This window comes from Rattus norvegicus, chromosome 13 (genome assembly GCF_036323735.1).
Source record: "Rattus norvegicus strain BN/NHsdMcwi chromosome 13, GRCr8, whole genome shotgun sequence".
Taxonomy (NCBI): domain Eukaryota; kingdom Metazoa; phylum Chordata; class Mammalia; order Rodentia; family Muridae; genus Rattus; species Rattus norvegicus.
The window spans coordinates 31,545,654-31,567,174 of NC_086031.1; the positions used below are offsets into that span (position 1 = coordinate 31,545,654).

At 39.4% G+C, this 21,521-nt stretch overlaps 1 pseudogene; it reads right to left on the reverse strand.

Moving 5' to 3' along the window:
- Positions 1-2,272: 2,272 nt before the first annotated feature.
- Positions 2,273-2,895, reverse strand: Mcts1-ps2 (MCTS1, re-initiation and release factor, pseudogene 2; annotated as a pseudogene).
- Positions 2,896-21,521: the final 18,626 nt, after the last annotated feature.

Here is a 21,521-nt window from a genome sequence, read left to right on the forward strand (position 1 = left end):
AAGGAACGGAATCTAAATATCATGGTGAATTCAGTAGGTTCCCTATAGCATTCGCATGTAATAAGCTTGTTATTCAAGATAGAGCAGCGTTTTAACGACCCGAAACACTGTTTCTTTGTGAATTCAGTTAGTTCCCAGGAGTAGGCTCTTATAATATGTGTTCTTTTAAAGATTTATCAAAATTTCCTGAGCCGAATCTGAGTAACATGGTGAATTTGGTTACCAGGTCATGAAGCTGAAGTAATACTTTCCCTAGCTCTATTTTATAGATAATGAAGACATCCTACTTTTAAATGAGGGGAATCCAGAAATGGTATACAATTTTCATTAAAAGTTTGGAGCTTCTCTTCTTTCACATCTTAATGGAAATCACCATCAATCTACTAGACTTACATCTTGACTTGTAAGAGTAGTATATTTTCAAAAATCTTAATAAAATTATTTTCAAGTTCAGTAGCATTACCTATGGAACAGAAAAATATGTGAAGCCATGTATGTGTTACTTTTGTTTGGATAAAACTAGAACGGTACACAAACATTGACAGCATCTCTTAGCAAGAAATATAAGCGACATGATATGGGCTAAGCCTAATGAGCTCACTTCGATCTCAGGACCCACATGATGGAAAGAGAACAGCAATACCTGCAAGTATTACCTTGATTTCTGCATGCCAACTGAGTCAGCACACACACACACACACACACACACACACACACACACACACACACACACAACACTAATAAACAAAGAAGAAAACAGAGAATATGCAAATAATTCCCTTCTATCAGCAAAATGAAACAACCCAAATGTCAGGTTTCCATTGTGTAAATGTATGAAGGTTTTAGCTACTGTTTCAGATACACTGGCTAGAGTTTGATTGCACTTGTATAAAGGTTAAACTGTTGCCTTGTCTATTATATCATTAGTGGTAGACTCGTAGGTCTTTTATGGTAGTAGCTGTGAATAATACATTCTTCTCTGTTTTCCACTTAACAACTGCCTGGTAGATTCTTTCATTTAATGGAGTTGTGAAAATTTAAGAATCTGGTATTTTAATTCCCAGTGTATTTAAAGCTACTAAAAGCTTGACTAAGTTTTCAAATTAATTTACCACATTTATGTGAGACTGAATTTAGCTTAAGACTGTGTATAAGATCATTTACCATGAGCCTGACCTATTACATTCAACTCTTAAGACAATAATCACCATGGATTGTTTACTATAAGCCAATACAGTAAAATGCATACTTTATAGCTTTGTTGCACTTGATCCTGTTGGAAACTATAATTTCAGTGCATTATTTTACCACTACGGGGGAGGGGGGAACTGAGGCAGAAAGTAAGGTAATGGCATGGCCAAGGTCAGGAAGCCAACTAGACTAACAGCCCAGTAGCTCATCCTCATGCACTTCTTTTTTCTTCATTACATTGTATGGTTTGCCTGAAGAGGACCACACCTATGTCATCAGATAACGCCATCAGCAGAGTAGAGTTTATGTTTGTAAATCTTTCAAGATGATGTAGTGTCAAGACCATACAAATGCAGGGATGAAAATGCATTAGTTCCCAATGCTATTCATACTTAAATCCTTATAGGGACTCTGTTTATCCGAGGTTGCCATGTTAATTGTGTTGCAACATTTCAAAATTTGTTTCAGTGATATTGTTGGCAACTATGTTGAATCACTTCTCAAAGGTTTTCTCTACAATGGACATAGATGAAACATTATTTCTCTTTTAAAAATATAATTTGGGTTTATATTATGTTGTCTACTGTGTTTTTATCAAAAAGACATGTCATATACGATTGAAAAATGATAATAGAGAGTTGAACTATCTCCATTTGTGCTCCCTGTCTGGTCAATCCTAGAGTCTGAGGAACCCTACAACCTAAAACCTAGAAAGAATATTGCAGGAAACTTCAAAATACTTTAGAAATTCTTTACTCTTTGTGAATTTTAATGAATCCTATCTCTTTCTAATATCCTGGCTTTTTAAAATATCAAATGCTTTGAGAAATTAAGACCTATTTTAAATATGGTACATAGGTGCTTATTCATATCAAGATATTTTATTGTATTTACATGTTGATGCTTTTTTAATTTTTTAAGGCCAAGCTTAGTAACACACCTTTTGTTTTGTTTTGTTTTGTTTTTTGTTTTGTTTTTTAAAGGCATCTGTTAAATTTATTCAGCATAACCACAGAGGTATTGTCTTCATGATGTCTCATACAGACACACACACAGATACAACACAATATTTATATTAACTCAAGTGTACTGCGTCTAAGGCTCACTTATATGTCTTCATGTGCCACAGCCTGTCATTTAGATAATGGATTTTCTCAATGCTGATCCCCTTGTTGATCTTCTCAATGTCTGCTGCTGCCATCTTCATGTCTCCAACACACAGGGTATGCTCTTTCCCTTCTGCAATGATCGCCACTATGTTATCTACTGCAGCAGTGTAGAGCTTTGCTCCAGGAGATGTTAAACCCAGACACATGATATTTGCACCACTGAGCACAAATTTGATGGCTCATTTGTCGACCTGCTTGTGTGGCAGGATAAACTGGTATTTGTGAAGTAATCTTAGAGTTAGATAAAAAGATCCTTTTCTCTGCCTGAAAAACAGTAACTCTCCGTTGACTGTAAGGATTTCCATGTGTTCATGGCATCTCACTATTTTGCAGGCTCTTTCTTAGGCATGATTTGATTAAGTCACGGCTCGATACCTGGAAACTGCTCAGTCAATTGGCTCTTAATATCCTTAATAACGGAAGTTTTCAGTTGGATGCAGTTGGACACACTTTCTTTCTCGTCAAATTTCTTGTACATGGTCTTGGTGAAGGAGCACCGACAGGTAAGAGAGCTGAGGAGAAGCGTGGATTGCTGACCGTCTGTAGTAAAATACACCTTTAATTCTAGCCCTCAGGCAGGCAATCTCTGTGAGTTCAAGGCTAGCCTAGACTACATAATAAGTTCAAGGACAACCAGGATTCCATAGAGAGACTGTGTCTCAAAAAATTTTGATAATGTTGGAGCTTGGGAATCTATGAATGAGTATAAATACACACAGAGGCCAAAGATATCACAATCCCTGAATCTGGAATTTCAGGTAGTTTTGAAGTACACAACTTAAGTGCTAGGAACTGAACTCAAGCTCTCTGCAAGAGCAGCACATCCTTTTATCTGCTGCAACAAGTTAGTGCTTTTGACAAAGAGTAAACTTCCAGTTATTGTGATCTAGAGTCCCCCTTGTTGACCAGAGTACCAGGAGACTTTTCAAGAATTTGGGAATCCCCATGCTCCAGATTTGACAAATACATTCTGGTCTTTTCAATTTGAGTAATTGTAAATAACTGTTAATCCTTCAGATTTGATTTCATACTAATGATAAGAAAATCTAACTGCTTTGTAAATGCTTAGAAAGGGGCTCTATGCTCCTTCTAAACTGTGGAATCAATAAGTCTCCCATGCTCCTTTCACCAGGTTCCCTGAGGATCAAAACTGCAGAATAAAGACAATTCAGGCAGACAGAAAGGTCCTGAATATGGAGACCTCTCCCCTTCCACAGTCTTTGAGGTAATGCTGTTGCCTCCCTACTTTTCATGTAAAAAGCAGATCAACTAGAATCCTGTTTCTTTGAGAACTAGGGAAACAGAAGTTTAGCATGGGGGATAAATCAAGTAACTTGACCAAATTTCTTTATAGAGAATTGAAATACACCAGGGACACTTGGAACTCTCTTCCCTTTGAAGTCACACAGGCTGCTAATGTGACTTAAAGGAGGCAGACACTGTGACTCAATTTTCTTTCAAGCTCCTTCTTTCAGAGAGACTCAGGTCTCAGAAAAGCTTCTACATGATCATCATGTCCTGTCATGAAACTACTAAAAATTAAATAATAAGTAGTGTGAAAAAAATAAGGCAGAATGACAATGAAATTTGATGTTTTGTTGTTTCAGAATCTTTCCTATTCCTGGTATGTTTCTAAAAGCATTTTATTTACTTATTTTATTTATATGAGTATACCGTTGCTGTTTTCAGACACCCAAGAAAGGGGCTGTGAGCCACCATGTGGTTGCTCGGAATTAAAATCAGGACATTTGGAAGAGCAATCAGTGCTCTTAATCCCTGAGTCACCTCTCCAGCCTATTCCTGGGATATTTTAAAATTTAGTTTCTTACATTTACTAAAACACTAACTTTTCTATGATGCTTATTTCTTAATAAATCTTTCTACAGCTCTGTATAATTCCATGAGAATCCACCATTTCGATTTTTACTAATGTAAGACAATTGTCTTGAGTTACTGTCCTAAATCAATCTTGGTTACCCATGAATATTCAGAAGTAGGATCTTTCATTATACAAAAATAGATCATGGAAATGACTATAACCATGCAAATCCTGCATTCAGTATCTAGGCATGGAATTTCCAGGACTCTAAAGAGTTGGTGGCGCCCCAAAAATTCACCAGAACACTCCTAACCTGATAAACAACTTTAGCAAAGTTCCTGAATATAAATGTAAATCTACTCAAAGGGAGAATGGGCTAAAAGAGAAAGTACGGAAGCAACAACCTGCACAATAATCACAAATAATACAAAATATTTGTGTGATTCTAACCAAACAAGTAAAATTTCTGTATTATAGGAACTTCAAGTTTCTGAAGACAGAAATTGAAGAAGACCTCAGAAGATGGAAAGATCTCCCCTGCTCATGAATGGAAGAATTAACATAAAAAAGTGGTCTTCTTAAAAAAGAGATCTACAGATTCAATGCAATCCCCATCCCATTTCCAACTCAATTCTTCATAGAGTAAGAAAGAGCAATTTGCAAATTCATTTGGAATAACATAACACCCAGGATATCAAAATCTATTCTCAACAATAGAAGAACTTCTGGGGGAAATCACCACCCCTGACCTCAAGCTATATTACAGAGTAGTAGTGATAAAAAAAAATGTAAGACTTAAGTGAATCTTAGGTACTGGGAGGACCCTCCTGCCCTTCCGCCAAGTGAGACAAGAGAATGGAATTCCATGATCACACAAGAAGTTTATTTTCTATTCATTTAAAGTGACAGAGACTTACCAGTTACCTAGATGGCCACCCAACTAGGATCCTGGGGTGTTTTTGGTTTCATTGAGGGAATAAATCACATGGCAAGGTCAGTCTTGGCTATCAGGCATGGTAAATCTGAGAGACCTTCTTGCGGTGGAAATGTTTTGGATACTGACCTGACTTTGTCTTAAGCAATACAAGTCGTCCTCTGGTGTCACAGTCTTTCCTGTCTGAAAAGTATTTTTTCATGAAGTAGATCCACTGATTGAACTGAGTACACAAATGATGTGTACTCAACATTTGTCGGACTGCCAAAGTCTTTATTTTCCTTACTTTACTTTGTATGTAAAATTATGGTACATAATTAGTAATTTCTTTCTTACTGAAGGCATATTAAAGATACCTTCAAGCTCCAGTGATTATAAATCTTATTTTCACTTCTGTATTAATGTTGCTAGTTTTTCTCTGGTTGCCTTCAAAATCTTTTCTTCTCAGAAATTCAAATATGGCGCACCTATGCATATAGATTTTTGACAGGCTTGTTGTTTGGTTACAGATGTAGCTGGTTGGATATCTGATTTATAGGGCTTTATATTTTTAATTTCCCTATCTATTTGTCTTTTTAATATTTTATAAATTTTTAAGTTATGTAGCTGATGGTAATCTTAATTTTTAAAATTTATCAGCAATTACTTTTTCAACTATTTCTTTCCTTTTATATTAAAGGCAGGTTTATTGTGCAGATGATTCCTGGTGGAAAAGTTCACTGGCCCCAAGGACCAAGGCCAGGGAAGTTGCCATGGGGAAAGGGGGTGAGTAGGAGAGAGAAATGGGCATGTGCACTGAGAGAGGAGAGGAGAAAAAGAGTTTTTTTCTTCAGTTCTTTGTTCTGTTCCTTTATAGTCCTATTGTGACTTGTGTTCTTTTAAAACATCTTCATCCCAAAGAGCTTACTGTGTACTCTTAGCACGTATGGACTGGTAACAAACCACCCCAGGTTACTTCCTAATGTCTTTTACTGCTTGACTTTTCCAGTCATGTATGCATGTATGTACGTATGTATAATATTTAAATTTTTATGTCACATTCTACCAGAATATAAACTCAAAACAAACTTTTTTGAATTAATTGACCAATATCTCTCTCTCCATATATATATATATATATATATGTACATATATATATATATGTATCTCGATATATAGATAAATATCTGTATATATATATATATGTTTGTGTAAGTGTATGAGTGTGTGAGTACGTATGTCTGTGTGTGTGTGTGTCTGTGTGTGTGTGTGTGTGTGTGATGTAGGGTGAATTTGGGTATAGAAGCAAATGGGTATGACCTGTCTGAATTTGATGAGGAAAACAGTAGTCATTCTGCACATTCTGAGTTTTAAACATCTAAGATAAAATCAGAAGCTCTGTGACTTTTACAAGAGTAGGGAGCACGGATGCTAAGAGCAGAGAACACAGTTGCCAAGACAGCTACCTGAAAGGCCAAATGGCCTAACAGTAGGGAATACTAGATTTCTGCTGTGTCCACAAAAGAAGCGCTCCTAGGAAAGCTTTAAAGCTTCTGTGTACATGCAGCCAGCAATGTGGAAAGACTTGTATACACTTCTGAGCCAAAACATCCAGGACAATGGCCTCTGACAAGCCTGTCTTTCCAAACTTCATGAGGGTTCTTATCATTCAAGTCTAACCAAAGCAGAAAAATGGGAGTTTCAAACTTGAACAAAAGCAACCCATACACAATTTGGACATTTTTATAGGACAGACCTTGAGTTGATTCAAATATGAAAGCACCCTCCATTAATTCATTTCACCAATACGTAGCCACAGTGTTCATAAGTCTTCCACATCAAAAATTAACTTACTATAAAATGATTCTAACACAATTACTGAAAATATGATCATGGTTCCTGTCCATTACAATCTATTTTTAACATTTATTTTGTGAAATACAAATGGATTTCAAGAATTTGGTGTGAATCTATTAAAAAGAATTACCAAAACTGTAGTCTACTATATCCAGAGAAAGAATGGTTAAGGGCCTAATTCAGTAGCACAAGCAAGAAAAGGCATTGTTATTTTTATTCAAAATAAACAATGCACCAGGGAATTGCCTTCAGGGCCATTTGCCTTATGTGTTCTTATGTAACATACCTCTTGGGGCAGGCTAAAGGCCATGACCCTGATATAGCTACATTCATTGTCTACATGGCGACTCTCCATTTGTCAAAACCCCAGATGCGCTCTGAGACTCAGGTAAATGATGATTGGCTCTCACTAAACCTGACAATCCCTTATTCAAAGCTGGACTAAGCTTGGCCAATGGAACCTAGAAGGGATGATATCTGCAAGAGAGCCTTTATGGATTATTCTATTCACTTAGGTGCATTAAAAAGACCATGACAGAAAACTGCTTGTCTAAAGGCACCCTTGTCAAGATTGGATGTTGTCCTCTTGGTGCATAGTTCTGAACAAAAGCCATCCAGAGCCAAGCACAGTGAGAAGACTGACTCCTTGTTCATAATAAATCAGAGAGATCAGGGAGCTACTGCTGGGCCTCACCCTTTATCACTACTCCTAGGTCTTTTGGCTTCCGTTATCCTTTACAGTCATTTAATTGGGGTTATTCTCCTGTCATATCATTTCACCTGCTAACAGAACTCCTTACCTATGACTCTAGGTGTCATTGGTAATCAAATTAACAATTGTATTGATGGTAAGAGAACTATTCTACAGCAACTGTTAACCTGAGATTGACCAGAAAACCAGCTCCACCATTTTGAGCCAAAAGTAATTTTTTGGACCTTTTTTTTCTTTTTTTTTTTTACCTTTATAAACTTGAGTATTACTTATTTACATTTCAATTGTTATTCCATTTCCCGTTTTTCAGGCCAACATCCCCCTAACCCCTCGCCCTCCCCTTCCATATTGGTGTTCCCTTCCCCATCCTCCTCCCCATTACCGCCCACCCCCCAATAATCACATTCACTGGGGGTTCAGTCTTTCCAGGAACAAGGGCTTCCCCTTCCACTGGTGCACTTACTAGGCTATTCATTGCTACCTATGAGGTTGGAGCCCAGGGTCAGTCCATGTATAGTCTTGGGTAGTGGCTTAGTCCCTGGAAGCTCTGGTTGGTTGGCATTGTTGTTGATATGGTGTCTCAAGCCCCTTCAAGCTCTTCCAGTCCTTTCTCTGATTACCTCAACAGGGGTCCCATTCTCACTTCAGTGGTTTGCTGTTGGCATTTGCCTATGTATTTGCTGTATTCTGGCTGTGTCTCTCAGGAGAGATCTACATCTGGTTCCTGTCAACATGTGCTTATTTGTTTCATCCATCTTATCTACTTGGGTGGCTGTATAAGTATAAGCCACATGTGGGGCAAGCTCTGAATGGGTGTTCGTTCTGCCTCTGTTTTAAACTTTGCCTCGCTATTCCCTGCCAAGGTTATTCTTGGTCCCCCTTTAAAGAAGGAGTGAAACATTTGCATTTTGGTCATCCCTCTTGAGTTTCATGTGTTCTGTGCATCTAAGGCAATTCAAGCATTTGGGCTAAGAGGCACTTATCTATGTGTGCATACCATGTGTGTTTTCTGTGATTGGGTTACCTCACTCAGGATGAATTTTTCCAGTTCCATCCATTTGCCTATGAATTCCATAAAGTCATTCTTTTTGATAGCTGAGTAGTATTCCATTGTGTAGATGTACCACATTTTCTGTATCCATTCCTCTGATGAAGGGCATCTGGGTTCTTTCCAGCTTCTGGCTAATATAAATAAGGCTGCTATGAACATAGTGGAGCATGTGTCTTTGTTATATGTTGGGGCATCTTTTGGGTATATGCCCAAGAGAGGTATAGCTGGGTCCTCGGGTAGTTCAATGTCCAATTTTCTGAGGAACCTCCAGACTGATTTCCAGAATGGTTGCACTAGTCTGCAATCCCACCAACAATGGAGGAGTGTTCCTCTTTCTCCACATCATTGCCAGCATTTGCTGTAACCTGAGTTTTTGATCGTAGCCATTCTCACTGGTGTGAGGTGAAATCTCAGTGTTGTTTTGATTTGCATTTTCCTTAGACTAAAGATGTTGAACATTTCTTTAGGTGTTTCTCAGCCATTTGGTATTCCTCAGCTGTGAATTCTTTGTTTAGCTCTGAGCCCCATTTTTTAATAGGGTTATTTGTCTCTCTGTGGTCTAACTTCTTGAGTTGTTTGTATATTTGGGATATAAGCCCTCTATGTGTTGTAGGATTGGTAAAGATCTTTTCCCAATCTGTTGGTTGTTGTTTTGTCCTAACCGTCCTTTGCCTTACAATGCTTTGCAGTTTTATAAGATCCCATTTGTCGATTCTTGATCTTAGAGCATAAGCCATTGGTGTTTTGTTCAGGAAATTTTCTCCAGTACCAATGTGTTCAAGATGCTTCCCCACTTTTTCTTCTATTAGTTTGGGTGTTTCTGGTTTGATGTGGAGGTCCTTGATCCACTTGGACTTAAGCTTTGTACAGGGTGATAAGCATGGATCAATATGCATTCTTCTACATGTTGATCTCCAGTTGAACAAGCACCATTTGCTAAAAATGCTATCTTTTTTCCACTGGATGGTTTTGGATCCTTTGTCAAAAATCAAGTGACCATAGGTGTGTGGGTTCATTTCTGGGTCTTGAATTCTATTCCACTGGTCTATCTGTCTGTCTCTGTACCAATACTATGCAGTCTTTATCACTATTGCTTTGTAATACTGCTTGAGTTCAGGCATAGTGATTCCCCCTGAAGTCCTTTTATTGTTGAGGATAGTTTTAGCTATCCTGGGTTTTTTGTTATTCCAGATGAATTTGCAAATTGTTTTGGGTAACTCTTTGAAGAATTGGATTGGTATTTTGATGGGGATTGCATTGAATCTGTAGGTTGCTTTTGGTAAAATGGCCATTTTTACTATATTATTCCTGCCAATCCAAGAGCATGGGAGATCTTTCCATCTTCTGAAGTCTTCTTCAATTTCTTTCTTCAGGGGCTTGAAATTCTTATTGTACAGATCTTTTACTTGCTTGGTTCAAGTCACACTGAGGCATTTTACATTATTTGGGACTATTATCAAGGGTGTCTTTCCCTAATTTCTTTCTCAGCTTGCTTCTCTTTTGTGTAGAGGATGGCCACTGATTTATTTGAGATAATTTTATACCCAGCCAATTTGGTGAAGTTGTTTATCAGCTTTAGTAGTTCTCTGGTGGAACTTTTGGGATCACTTAAATATACTATCATATCATCTGCAAATAGTGATATTTTGACTTCTTTTCCAAACTGTATCACCTTGATCTCCTTTTGTTGTCTGATTACTTTGGCTAGAACTTCAAGAATTATATTGTATAAGTAGGGAGAGAGTGGTCAACCTTGTCTAGTCCCTGATTTTAGTGGGATTGCTTCAAGTTTCTCTCCATTTAGTTTAATGTTAGCGACTGGTTTGCTGTATATGGCTTTTACTATGTTTAGGTATCGGCCTTGAATTCTTATTCTTTCCAGGACTTTTATCATGAAGGGGTGTTGAATTTTGTCAAATGCTGTCTCAGCATCTAATGACATGATCATGTGGTTTTGTTCTTTCAGTTTGTTTATATAATAGATCACATTGATGGTTTTCCATATATTAAACCATCCCTGCATGCCTGGGATGAAGACTACTTGATCATGGTGGATGATTGTTTTTATATACTCTTAGATTCGGTTTGCCAGAATTTTATTGAGTATTTTTGCATCGATATTCATAAGGGAAATTGGTCTGAAGTTCTCTTTCTTTGTTGGGTCTTTGTGTGGCTTAGGTATAAGAGTAACTGTGGCTTCATAGAAGGAATTCGGTAGGGATCCATCTGTTTCAATTTTGTGGAATAGTTTGGATAGTATTGTTATGAGGTCTTCTATGAAGGTCTGATAGAATTCTGTACTAAATCCATCTGGACCTGGGCTCTTTTTGGTTGGGAGACCTTTAATGACTGCTTCTATTTCATTAGAAATTATGGAGTTGTTTAAATGGTTTATCTATTCCTGATTTAACTTTGGTACCTGGATTCTGTTTAGGAAATTGTCCATTTCCTCCAGATTTTCAAGTTTTGTTGAATGTAGGCTGTCGTAGAAGGATCTGATGATTTTTTGAATTTCCTCTGATTCTTCAGTTATGTCTCCCTTTTCATTTCTGATTTTGTTAATTTGGACACACTCTCTGTGTCCTCTCCTTAGTCTGGCGAAGGGTTCATCTATCTTGTTGATTTTCTCAAACAGCCAACTTTTGTTTCTGTTTATTCTTTCTGTGGTCCCATTTGTTTCTTCGTGGTTGATTTCAGCTCTGCGTTTGATTATTTCCTGACTTCTACTCCTCCTGGGTGTATTTATTTCTTTTTGTTCTAGAGCTTTTAAGTGTGCTTGCAAGCTGTTGATATATGCTCTCTCCTGTTTCTTTCTGCAGTCACCCAGTGCTATGGGTTTTCCTCTTACCACATCTTTCATTGTGTCCCATAAGTTTGGGAATGTTGTACCTTCCTTTTCATTAAATTCTAAGATATCTTTAACTTCTTTGTTTATTTCTTCCTTGACCAGGTTATCGTTGAGTAGAGCATTGTTCAACTTCCATATATATGTGGGCGTTCTTCCCTTATTGTTATTGAAGATCAGCTTTAGCCAGTGGTGGTCTGATAGGACACATGGGATTATTTCTATCTTCCTCTATCTGTTGAGGCCTGTTTTATGACCAATTATATGGTCAATTTTGGAGAAAGTACCATGAGGTGCTGAGAAGAATATATATATCCTTTGTCTTTAGGATTGAATGTTCTATAAATATCTGTTAAGTCCATTTGGTTCTTGACTTCTCTTAGTCTGTCTAGGTCTCTGATTCGTTTCCATGACCTGTCCATTGATAAGAGTGGGGTGTTGAAATCTCCTTCTATTATTGTATGAGGTGCAATGTGTGTTTTGAACTTTAGTAAGGTTTCTTTTATGTATGTAGGTTCCCTTGTATTTGGAGCATAGATATTTAGGATTGAGAGTTCATTTTGGTGGATTTTTTCCTTTGATGAATATGAAGTGTCCTTCCTTATCTTTTTTGATGACTTTTAGTTGAAAATCGATTTTATTCAATATTATAATGGATACTCCAGCATGATTCTCAGACCATTTGATTGGAAAGTTGTTTCTAGCCTTTCACTCTGAGGTAGTGTCTGTCTTTGTCTCTGAGGTGTGTTTCCTCTAGGCAGCAGAATGCAGGGTCCTCATTGCATAATCCAGTTTGTTAATCTATGTCTTTTTATTGGGGAGTTGAGACCCCCATTGACATTGAGAGATATTAAGGAATAGTGATTATTGCTTCCTGTTATATTCATATTTGAATGTGAGGTTATGTTTGTGTGCTTTTCTTCTCTTTGTTTTGTTGCCAAGATGATTAGTTTCTTGCTTTTTCAAGGGTGTAGCTTGCCTCTTTATGTTGGGCTTTACCATTTATTATCCTTTGTAGCACTGGATTTGTAGAACGATATTGTGTAAATTTGGTTTTTCATGGAATATCTTGGTTTCTCCATCTATGTTAATTGAGAGTTTTGCAGTAACCTGGGATGGCATTTTTGTTCTTGTGTTGGGAGCAACTAAAGATTGCACTGACATCTAGTGGTCGTTTGTGGTATACAACCATTAAGCCGTGTCTTTAGCTTTCTTCTGGCATTTTTACTAGGCCACAGTTGATAAGCATGTTAATAAGATATCTCCACTCCACCAATCCCCAGAGGACAAGTTTACAGCCACTGTCTGTTTTGTACTTAAGGTGAGTGCCTTTGTTCTCCAGGGTCCCTGGAATCAACAATGAAGTGTTCCTGCAATAAAGGCTGTTAAAGGAGGATCCAAGGTGTCGTGTCTTCCTTGCTGGTCGAGGTGGGTGCTTCAACTGGTGGCCAAAGTACGGGGACTTGAGAAAATTATCTTTTCTCGTTTGGATTCAGAACTTTTTCAGCCTCAGGACGGTCGACGTTGGTAAGTTCCCAGAAGGGGAAATTAGTTGGCGGAGTTGGGACGATAAGCCTCCCGGAATTGGAACGATAAGGCTCCGGGATAAGGGATTATAATATTTCCCTTATAAGACAATAAGGTTCTCTAGAGTAAGCAGAGACGATGAAATCCTTGGTTTAGAAGCAAAGGGGTTTGTGGAGCACAGTAATGTTGTCTTTCCCATTTGATCCTTTGTGGGTTGGACTAGCGCTCTTGCCTTATACTCTTTTTGTGTTATGGTGTTGCTACTGTCTGAATTGCCACCGTCCAGGGCATGAATGCATTTGCTGGGAAGAGCCCACTAATGATGAGCCACAAGATCATGTGTAAATAAACACGCCAGCTCACCCTGCTCGTAAGTCGATCATAAATAAGGTCGTAAAAGCATGGGAAACTCACACTCCACCCTGCTCCTGTCAGCTCTTCAGGAGCTTCTTAGTCAGAGTAAGCTGAAAATTGAAAAGAAAATCCTGTTGAGTTTTCTTGATGAATGTAACCATTGTGCTCCATGGTTTATAGTGTCAGGGTCGCTCACTTTAAGAGCGTGGGACAAGTTAGGAAAAGATCTGGATAGGGAAACTACAGAGGGCAAGCTTAAACCAGGGACAAAGCCCCTTTGGCGTATGGTTCCTGCCTGCTTAGAAGATAAACGATGTGCAGAAGTTGTTAGGACAGGTCAGAAAATCCTTACAGAGCAACAAGAGAGTATGTCAGAAGGAGAGAAAGTTTTGAAAGAAGGAAAGAAAAGAAAAGGAGGAAAAGAGGTAAAAGAAAAGGCAGAAAAGATCAAGGAGAGGATAGACAAAGGCGGGAATAATAATCAGGACCTAGAGACAAAGAAAATATATCCCTCATTAAAGGCATTTATCTTGGGAATGTCTAGTGGCTCAGAGCTTAGTGATAATGACTTAGTTGACCTTGAGGAAGAAGTAGCTCGTTATGAGAAAGAGATTTATCATCCGGACTGTCCACATGCCAACGCTATGCAGAAACAAGTCAAAGAATTAGATAAGAAAGCAATTATACCAACGGCACCCCCTGCACCACCATATAACTTTCAAGGTAAAACAGTGGTGAAGCCTGCAGGAGATATTTCTTTTTGCCCAGAAGTATGGAAAGAGGATTGAGCTTTCCAGTTTTTCTGGATGCTAAGGGCAGCGACATCATGAACCTGTTGACTTTAAAACAATAAAGCAATTAGCAGAGTCAGTCAAAACTTATGGAGTCAACACAGCCTTTGTTATGACTCAAATTGAGGCTCTTGGCAGATACTGTCTCACCCCTGGAGACTGGGGGAGTTTAGCCAGAGCTTGTCTCTCTCCGGGTCAATATTTGGACTGGAAATCTTTCCTTTATGAAAATGCTAACACTCAAGCTGCCATCAATTTGGCTTCAGGAGCAGACGCTCAGAAACATTGGGACGCTGACATGCTATTGGGAATAGGCAGATTTGCTCTGGACCAGACTGGTTATCCAGGTCAGGTCTATACCCAGGTTAATGATATAGCAATTAAAGCCTGGAAAGCATTGCCTAATAGAGGTGCAGTCTCCAGGAACCTTACCAAGGTTTCTGCAAGGACCCACTGAGCCATTTTCAGATTTTGTAGCCCGCATGGTGCAGTCCGCTACTAAGATCTTCGGAGACCTGATACAGCTATGCCTCTTATTAAACAGCTAGTGTATGAACAATGTACAAAAGAATGTAGGACTGCTATTCAAACATAAAAGTTTGAAAGTTTGGATGCAGGTCTGCAGGGAGATAGGAGGGCCATTGACTAATGTTGGCCTAGCTGCAGCAATGATGCAATTAAGAAAGAAGGTTGCTACAGATACCTGCTTCAAATGTGGCCGTAAAGGGCATTACAGAAGTCAATGCCCTGAAAGAAGTGGGGAACAGAGTAATAACAGATCCTCACAACCTGGATTGTGCCCTCGCTGTAAAAAAGGGAACCACTGGACAAATGAATGTTGATCTGTGAGAGAATGGGGTGGTCGCCCTCTAGCGACGGGATATGGTGGTGCACAGACAAAAAAATGGACGACGGGGCTCACGTCCCCAGGGCTCTCAAATATATGGGGCTCTACAGGACGACAGGCAGGGACAGGACAAACAGAGGCCTTGGCCTTCTCTTCACCACCCAAAGGACCGAGGAGAGCCACTAAAGGCTCCACAGGACTGGACCTCCACTCCACCACCAGACTCATACTGACCCCCCCAAATGGGAGTACAGCCTATAGACACAGATTTTAGGGGACCTCTCCCTAAGGATACAGTTGGGCTGTTGTTGGGATGCTCCTCCTCTGCCCTGAAAGGTTTACAAATTGTACCTGGAGTAATTGACCCTGATTATTTAGGCACAGTAAAAGTCCTGGTAACTTCTCCCCAGAGAATTTCTGCTATTTCTCCTGGAGACAGAATTGCCCAGCTGCTGCTTCTGCCTAGCTTACATAGGCATTTTCCTGCTGAAAATAAAATCAGAGGAGACAGGGGCTTGGGATCTACAGGCTCCCGATTTGCCTTCATCTCATTAGAACTGGGTGATCGTCCAATGTTAACATTGACTGTGGAGGGACGTTCTTTCCTTGGTTTGTTAGACACTGGAGCAGATCGAAGTATCATCTCTGTTCATGACTGGCCATCCAGGTGGCCTACACAAAAATCATCTCAGGCCCTATGTGGTCTAGGGTACGAAATGGTTCCTTTAATTAGCTCCAAGGAATTGACATGGGAGGATTCAGAAGGAAGGTCAGGAAAGATTACTCCCTATATTATAGACATTCCTGTGACTCTGTGGGGCAGAGATGTCTTAATAAATCTAGACTTGAGACTGACTAATGAGTACTCCCCACAGGCCAAGGACATGATGATAAAAATGGGCTACATGCCCAGAAAAGGTCTAGGAAAAAATTTACAAGGACAAGCTGACCCAGTGCTGCTGGATTCTAAAAGAGACAGGACAGGTCTGGGTTTTTCCTAGGGGCCATTGAGGGAGGCATACCCATTACATGGAAAACAGAGGAACATGTGTGGAATCCTCAATGGCCTGTATCCTCTGAAAAATTAACTGCTGCTGCTGAATTAGTGTCTGAACAGTTAAAATTGGGACATATACAGCCATCCACATCACCCTGGAACACACCTATATTTGTTATCAAGAAAAAATCAGAAAAGTGGTGATTATTACATGATTTAAGAGCTATCAATTCTCAGATGCAAATAATGGGTCCCATACAGAGAGGTTTACCATTGCTCTCTAGTATTCCTGATGATTGGCCTATTATTATTATTGACATTAAAGATTGCTTTTTTTCCATCCCTCTTGCCCCACAAGATAGCATGCGGTTTGCATTTACTTTACCCTCTATGAATAATGAAGAACCTGATAAGCGCTATCAGTGGGTGGTCTTGCCTCAAGGTATGGCTAATAGCCCTGCTATGTGTCAGCTGTATGTAGGGCAAGTCCTATAGCCTATACGTGACCAATTCTCAAAATTGAGAATAATGCATTTTATGGATGATATATTGCTTTCTGCTAAAGATTGTAGCACCCTAGAAACCCTTGGTAAAGGTGCTTGAAAATAATCAATTGTTTATAGCACCAGAAAAGGTTCAAATGGGCAAAAAGGGAGAGTAATTAGGAACAAAGATTACTCCTCATAGTGTTTCCCCTCAGAAAATTGAATTACGAAAAGATTATTTAAAAACATTAAATGACTTTCAAAAGTTGCTAGGGAGCATAAATTGGATTCGACCCTATATTAAAATGACCAATGTAGATTTACAACCACTCTATGAGATCCTGAAAGGGGATTCTCAGCTTACTTCACCCCGTGCTTTAACCGAGGAAGCATGATTATCCTTAAGGAAAGTAGAGGAAGGACTGGAAAAAGCAATGCTAAGAAGGTATAAGGAAAAGGAGGATCTCTTTTTGTGTATACTGAGAACTTTTCATCAGCCTACAGGAGTGTTATGGCAACAAGGACCACTTCTGTGGATTTATCCTCATATTTCTCCTAATAAGACCCTTGAATATTATCCTTCTGCTGTTGCACAGCTTGCTATGTTAGGTGTTAAATCTTGTATTCAGCATTTTGGTATTTTACCCAAGAAAATTATTATACCATATACTGCAACTCAGGTAGAAACATTGTGTGCCTTGTTACATGACTGGGCCATATTACGCTGCAGTTTAATGGAGAGTTCGACAATCATTATCCTAAGGATCCTTTGTTACAATTTTTTACTGAACATCCAGTGATCTTTCCTAAGGTCACTGCCTCAGAGCCTTTGTCTAGAACGTTAGAGATTTATACAGATGGCTCCAAAACAGGTATAGGTGCCTATATGGTTGACTCTCAAGAACCAGTATTAATTCAATACAGTCCAAGCACCCCCCAAATTACAGAATGTAAAATTTTATTGGAAGTTTTTTAAAGATTTTATGATTCTTTTAATTTGATTTCTGATTCTGCTTATGTAGTTAACACTGTGCGCTCACTTGAAATTACAGGGCCAATTAGGTCGACTAGTACTGTATGTCAAATTGTTTTAGAATTACAAAAATTGATTTGGGCCAGAAAAAATAAGTTTTTCATACAACATATTCGAGCTCATACTAATTTGCCTGGTCCCATGGCCAGTAATAACGCCCTGGTTGATATTAGTACTCATAGAGAATTTATTTTTCATGCAGCTCCAGTTGATCTCGCTAGAGAATTTCATCAAAGTTTCATGTTCCCACTTTTACTCTTCAACAAAAATTTAAAATCTCTAGAGCTGCAGCTCCTGATGTAGTGTTACGTTGCCAGAATTGTGTTCAGTTTCACTACCCTCCTCAGGTGGGAATTAACCCTCGTGGTCTGATTCCACTAAAACTTTGGCAGATGGATGTCACACACATATCTCAATTTGGAAATTTAAAATATGCACATGTTTCTGTTGATACCTGTTCCGGTATTATACATGCCACTCTGATGACTGGTGAAAAGGCTCTTAATGCCATTAGTCATTGCTTAGAGGCGTGGGCAGCCTGGGGAAAACCTGATAGTCTCAAGACAGACAACGAGCCTGCCTACACTGCAAAGTCCTTTCAGGCATTTTGCCAAACAATGCAGGTCAAACATACTACAGGATTGCCATACAATCCCCAAGGTCAAGGAATTGTGGAAAGAGCACATCGTACTTTAAAAGAGCTCTTACAAAAACAAAAAGGGGGAATTGCCTATGGCAGAACACCAAGAGAACAGTTGTCTTTAGCTCTTTTTACTCTAAATTTTTTAATTTTGGATGCGCATGGCTGCTCTGCTTTGGATTGCCATGCTGCTACTAAACCTATGACTAATGCAGACGTAAAGTGGAAGGATGTCTTAACTGGTGAATGGTGTGGCCCAGATCCCGTAATTTCGAGATCCAGGGGAGCTGTTTGTGTTTTTCCACAGAATCAAGACAATCCAATCTGGGTGCCTGAACGTTTGACTCGCAAACTGCCTCCTGCTATTCGTGAAGATGAGACTACGAACCCTACTATTACTACTGGGAATGGTAATCCAGGTTGATTCACTCATGCTGTGGGCTATTGCCAGATCCTGGCCAGTACTCATGCCAGTTCATAGCAATTCTACTGTATTGCCAACCTTTTTCTCCACATCCTGTTTGCGTGACGTTCCTTGTATAGTGCCTAATGGAGAATCGCCCCAACGGTATACTGTCACTAATCTTTCTTTATTACATACATTATGTTTCACTCTTAAAAATTCCTCCCAGCCTTGTATATGGCTGCGAAGGACCATATTGGCTAATTGGTTAGATCCTGTTAGCAATAGTACTATGGGCACTGGAACCATCCTGGCTGCTTTGAGTCAAATTACCCAAGGAGCCTCTTCAGGCAGTGGAGACACATCACTCAAGAAATCTGCTAGGTTAAACATTACAACTTCGATTATGATGCATAATTGTAGTTTTCCATCACCCCCGGGGCAAGGCATTCACACACTGGATGACTCTACCTGTCGTAGAGTCCTACCTACTTGCCCCCCATATAAAGCCTTTCCACCTAAATTTACCCCATGTCAGAGTCCATTCCATAGAGCAAAACAATTCCTACCAAGATTTGAATTTTCCCCTCCTCTTGGCAATGTACAGTATAATCGGAAAAATAAAAATAAGACTGGCAGGCGTAATTTTTGGCCTTGGTATCAATTGGTATTATCAAATGAACAGGGAGCATACACATCTTTAATTCCTTTTGCTCGATTATTAGGTGAAGAATTTACATTGTATAATATTTCAGCCGCTAGAGCAAATCACAAAACCAGATTAGTAAAAGTAAAGATTAATGGCCTTTTAGCAAATGATACTGCCATTGGTGCTTCAGTATGTGTTAGACCACCTTTCTTCTTTCTGATAAGCACTAATGTAAGCGATAATGCTTTAAATTGTAATAACTCTGATGTAGTCTGTTATTTAGCTGAATGATGGGATGGCACCAACGGTACCGCAGTGATGGTCAAGATTCCTTCTTTTGTGCCTATCCCCGTGGAAGCAAATCCAGATAATTTTCCCATACTTCATTTACTAAGAACCAAAAGGCATTTTGGTATTATGGCAGCTATAATTTCAGCCATTGTACTATCAGCCACTGCAGCAACAACAGCCCTGATTGCTATGACTAATCAGGTACAGACGGCTGAGACTATAAATCAGATTGTGGAAAGAACCACAGTGGCATTAGATATACAAGAAGAATTTAATGCCCACTTGATATCTGGCTTTCTATTAGCAAACCAACGAATGGATTTGATTTAAGAACAAATTGAAGCATTATATCATATGACACAGCTGTCCTGTGTTTCCTCCCTTAGAGGCTTATGTATTACTCCTTTGCAAGCTAACCTTTCTCAGTATTCTCAACAGAGCAAAGAAATCTCAAATTATCTGAAAGGAAACTGGTCCATGAAAGTGGAACAATTATAGAGACAATTGCTGATGCAGATTGCTGTCCTTAACAACACTAGAGTGGAACCCATCACGTTTGGAGATTTCACCTCGTGGATTACCAATGCTTTCTCATTTTTCAAGGAATGGGCTGGCATGTTTGCCTGGGGGGCCATTGTCCTCTTGGGATGTGGAATATGTCTATGGCTTTTTTGCCGTTTATAACGAGAGCATGCCAGACACAAAGCGATTGTTTACCAAGCTATGGCTGCCATTGATAGCGGTGCTTCTCCCAGTGTATGGCTGGCCTCTTTGAAAGATTGAGAGTTTGCCCTAGATCATATTTTGTCACTGTCATGTGAAGTCATTGTATCCACAGACAGGCAACTTTCCTCAGGCTCGGACCAACCTAAGGCAGGAGCCCGGTGGCGATAGGGTTTTTCCAACGACGGGTAAGGCCGAGTTTTGGAGAGGAACGACCTAAGACAGGAGCAATGACATGTATTGACATGACACCCAGATCTAGACCAGTCATAGACAGAGGTGGCTATGCCCCGTTTGAACATTTGGGCTGGTCTAATGCCCCTCTGCCCAGTTTCTCCCCTAAAATTAAACACACATGTATAGCCCAGGACAGTGTGTTGTACATAGTCATCTCTAGCCATTGGGGTGCAGTCCTAACTGCAAGACTGGTTGCCATGACCGAGCTGGGCACTCTGTGAGGCATGTCTGATCTCTCAGACCACTACCTCCACCTAATGGATTCATTTTTAAGTAAAACAAAAAAGAGGGAGATGTTGGGAGCAACTAAAGATGGCACTGACATCTAGTGGTCGTTTGTGGTATACTACCATTAAGCTGTGTCTTTAGCTTTCTTCTGGCATTTTTACTAAGCCACAGTTGATAACCATGTTAATAAGATATCTTCACTCCACCAATCCCCAGAGGACAAGTTTACAGCCACTGTCTGTTTTGTACTTAAGGCGAGTGCTTTGTTCTCTGGGATCCCCGGAATCAACAATGAGATGTTCCTGCAATAAAGGCTGTTAAAGAAGGATCCAACGGTGTCGCGTCTTCCTCGCTGGTCAAGGTGGGAGCTTCATTCTCGTAGGGACTGTATGACATCTGTCCAGGATCTTCTGGCTTACATAGTCTCTGGCAAGAAGTCTGGTGTGATTCTGATAGGTCTGCCTTTATACGTTACTTGACCTTTTTCCCTTACTGCTTTTAATATTCTTTCTTTATTTTGTGCATTTGGTGTTTTGACTATTATATGACAGGAGGAGTTTCTTTTCTGGTCCAATCTACTTGGAGTTCTGTAGGCTTCTTATATGTTAATGGGCATCTCTTTCTTTAGGTTAGGGAAGTGTTTTTCTATGATTTTTTTTGAAGATATTTACTGGTCCTTTGAGCTAGGAGTCTTCACTCTCTTCTGTACCTATTATCCTTAGGTTTGATCTTCTCATTGAGTCCTGGATTTCCTGTATG